Source organism: Protopterus annectens, chromosome 6.part0 (genome assembly GCF_019279795.1).
Source record: "Protopterus annectens isolate FY-2018-M chromosome 6.part0, PAN1.0, whole genome shotgun sequence".
In the NCBI taxonomy this organism is placed as follows: domain Eukaryota; kingdom Metazoa; phylum Chordata; order Ceratodontiformes; family Protopteridae; genus Protopterus; species Protopterus annectens.
In genome coordinates, this window is record NC_056737.1 from 59355824 (window position 1) to 59360511 (window position 4688).

Sequence of the window (4688 nt, forward strand, 5' to 3'; positions counted from 1 at the left end):
ATGCCCCCAGGACAAGTACCCCTGACTTTACCAGCAATTTGACCGCTTCACAGTTGGAAGCACTGACTGATTTAAAGAGTAATACAGAGATCACTATACGCCCTGCTGATAAAGGAGGAGCGATCGTGGTCATGGACACAACTTACTACAACAGGAAAATGCTTGACATGCTCAATGATGGTGCCTATGCTACTGTGGATGGGGGCATAGTGCATATTATGAAAACACGGATTGACAATGCATTGACAGAATGTAGATTGGCAGGGTATATAACGGATGACCTATTTAGTTTTTTACGAGTAGATCATCCATTAATTCCTACTATATCAGGACTTCCCAAGGTCCATAAGAATGCTCATACACCAGATCTTCGACCCATTGTAGCGGGCTCTGGATGGCTCACTGAGCCAATATCTATGTATATAGACCAAGAACTTAATCACTCACATCTTCTAGAATAGCTGAGAGCACACATGGTGCCAAGAAAGCGCATGTACGGGGATGAAATCATGCCCGAAACCCGGTAAGCGGATGCACGCGCCATGAACAATAGCACAAACAGGAAGGTCAGGGAAAGAAAAGAAGGAAATGCCGAAGCAGGGTAATTGGCGTATTAATGAGCAATTACCACCAATCAACTCCACGGTGGCCAATCGGCGGCAGTAGACAAGCATGCATGCAGAAACCTGCAAAACAGGATAGGGGAGGCATAGGATGGCAAAGAAAGGAGGGGAGGACCTGGAATGCAAAGATAGGAGATCTGTCATAGCAGAGCAAAGCAAACCCACAGTAGATCGGCAATAGCACACATTACGCAAGATAAGCCAGGTCTAGGAAAGTACAAATGAAAGCAGGCAGCTGGATGCATGCCAGCAAATGGTAGGTGTAACGTGCACAAATGTAAATGGAAGGGCAGGAGATAATTCACGGCATCCAAATGTAATGCAACACCAAAGGCAGCACAAAATTGGTTCCATTAATAAAACACAGAAGATACCCTGTATCGTACATACACACCCTATGACATCATCAGTGTTCACAACAAAACAGTATAAAGTGTGAAAGCACCCAACACACACCTGTGTATTCCCAAACACTGCACCATAGGTGTAAACAGATGGGGAACTTTTAAAATGTATATGTTGGGAGCTGCCATAGCTGTGATTCATCAGCATGTGTTATAGACCAACAGTGTTGTGGAGGATGATGCCGACAACCACCGTAGGCCTCGGAGGAGGAGAACAGTGTTCAGACCAAGGGTAACCTACCAAGGGCTACAAGATCTGGAGATAGTAGAGAGTTACAGGGTGGACAGGGACATCTTACAGCAAATAGTAGAGCTGTGCCAGCCATGCCTGAGAACCAGAAACAACAGAGGGGAACCCATCCCAGTGGACACAAAGGTATGTGTAAGCTTGCGAATACTAGCCACAGGTACCTTTCAAAGGCCATCTGGAGATATAATGGGGATCTCACAGGCATCGGCATCCAGGGTACTACACCAGTTCCTGGATGCCATGTTACCACATGCCAGTGAGCATATATACTTCCCCCAAACTCAGGAGGAGTTGGCCAGCAATATGCGTCACTTCCACCATGTAGCAAACTACCCGGAGGTACTGGGTGCAATAGACTGCACGCACATACAAATCAAGTCACCACCCGGTGAGTATGGTAGGCGCTACATAAACCACAAGGGATTACACTCCATCAACTGCCCGGTTATGTGCAATGCCCAGGGCATTATCATGGATGTGTGTGCTGGCAGCCCTGGAAGCTACCACGACTCCCATATCTGGCATGCCTCACAGCTGAATCAGGTATTTGTCAGGGGGTACATCCCACAAGGTCACCTTGTGGGGGATGCTGGCTATGAACTGGAGCCATGGATGATGACCCCCATCAGAAATGCACACACACCAATGCAAGAACGCCATAATGAGGCACACGCACAAACCAGAATCATCATAGAGCGTGTGTTCGGGATGCTGAAATCATGGTTCCGGTGCTTGGACACATCTGGTGGAGCCTTGCAGTACTCACAGGCATGTGTGCTCACATCTTCATAGTATGTGCCATGCTACATAATATAATCCTGCGGAAACAGCTGCAGCAGGGTCAAAATGGGGGGGGGCCTCACAGCCCACTGCAATTGCCAAGGTGAAACACAGGTACAGAGGGATCCAGACCACGGACAGACTGTGCCAGCCCCAGTAGGCAGACAGAGGCATGCCCAATATGCCTACGCCTTGGCAAAGAGGGAACGTATAGCACATACCTTGACAGTGTAGGCTCCCACGGACTGACACCCCTCCCCACCTGCACACACAGTAACATGGATGGCACACAAACATGACTACCTGTAAATTGTGATGTATAGGTGGCCCACTGTGGAATCCTACATAGGCAGCCCTCAAACATTGTACACGCAACAGCCATTGGAACACAGAAATGTCAACACCTGAACAGTAGATGCACCTATCAGCATCTGTCGGTGCTGTGTGTATAGGTTCTCAGGTACATCGGTAGGTACATGCCCGATTGTCAGAGGCAAACCACCAAATGGGGCAAAGAGTGACTCCTATCACCACAACATCGAGTATGCAACTGTCGCTTACTGGAGCAGAGGCAATCGTGGGAGCACATGTGTGTAAGCACTGTCCTACACACAGTCATCACGGATTACCCGCCACGTTACTGAGGGGCTCCACAAAATGTAATCATGGATGTTGTGTCAAGGCAGGGGATGTACCCATGACAGGCATTCATCACCCCGGCATGCTGCATCCACGGTTGTATGAAAGTGTAGCAAATTATCGGGTGTAGCTAATTGTGATATACATACCCAATGCCGGAGTACAGCCAGTAAACATCACATGGACATACCAATAACTGGACCCATCAATTTGTAAACTAATGGAGTTATCCATGTGAGTGTAGTGTGAAGTAACTGCTGTAGTGTACTGCACATACAAAATGACATAATTCGTGTACAACCCCCAGATGTCCAAGTGGTATATGCAGTGACTGTCGTGCATGTTCCCGGTCCCACGTCCCGCAAGGGATGTAGCGTAATCCTGACAGCACGGTTAATGCATTCCGGATGCAGGTCATCAGAATATGTGTAGCACATGTTAGCGGGAATAAGCGTTGCCCACAGCAGGTAAGCGATGTTTAAATACGACTATATGGATATGCGCGAAACAGGGCTAAGCGTCACCGACCACTGTGCAGATCACGGTCTATGATGTACAGAACAGGTGACACCAGCATTAGTCACCCCTGAACAAATAGCACCTGCTCTGAAGGGTAAAACGACCACTGCCAGGAGTGGAACAGGCAGTCATGTATACAATCACCCAACACTATTGCTAGGCAAGATGTACATACGGTAGGGTTGCCACAGTTCAACTGACCAATGTGGGACATATGCCAGATGTCTGCAGGACGACACATACACCCGGCCAGTACGAAAACCAGAACGTCTGTGTTTTGCATAGATAAAAGCTTATTCTAGTAATGGTCGCAGGTCGTGTTCCATGTCCTGCAACATGTAGGTGGGTCAGATACAGAATAAGTGTGTTATGCAACTATGACATAAACTATAGGGAATATGTTTGTCCCAAAGTCGCAGGACATTTGCTATGTTCACAAATATTTTGCAGGACACAACTGCACAAAGAGGGACTGTCCCTTGCAAAGTTGGATTGGAGGTAATCTTAACCTATGGCAGGTGTGTAATGTGACAGGTACAGACACAAATGTGGAGTCCAGGAAACACAGTATACACTGACAAACACACAATGAAAGGCGTAGCATGCCTGTCACTACCCCTGTCCGAGATATGTGTATATATATATATATATATGTATATATATATATATATATATATATATATATATATATATATATATATATACACACACACACACATATCTTCTTCTTCTTTCAGCTTTTCTGAGTTAGGGGTCGCCACAGCGGATCACCTTGTCCGCACATTGAATGGCAGTGGAGTTTTACGGTGTCGAGTTGCCAGCCCGGTGCCCAACCTTCCACAGAAGGCACACTCACACGCACACCTAGGGCCAATTTAGAGTGTCCAATCCACCTGCAGCATGTCTTTGGGATGTGGGAGGAAACCGAGCACCGGAGGAAACCCACGCGACCACAGGAGGACATGCAGACTCCGACAGAAGGCACCCCAGCCAAGGATCGAACTGGAGAACCTCTTGCTGTGAGGCGGCAATGCTAACCACTGCACCACCATGGCCGCCCTATACACACACACACACATATATATATATATATACATATATACATATATATATATATATATATATATATATATATATATATATATATATATATATATATATATATATATATATATATATATATATATATATATATATATATACACACACATATATAATACAGATAGAAAGGGTGATAATGTGATATATGTCGATATACAAGGGGTCACTGACATCTGCAAATATATAGATAGGTCGACGACATTCAAAACACCTTTGAGGTACAAATAAACAGGATACCGCCAACTATGGAATGTGTCACACACCGACACGCCTAACCAGGAGGCTGAAAGACAGAAAGAACACAGTACTGGAACAGTAGAACCGCGAGCAATATGATGATAGTAAGGACATGTAGTCACCGCTGGCGGTGGT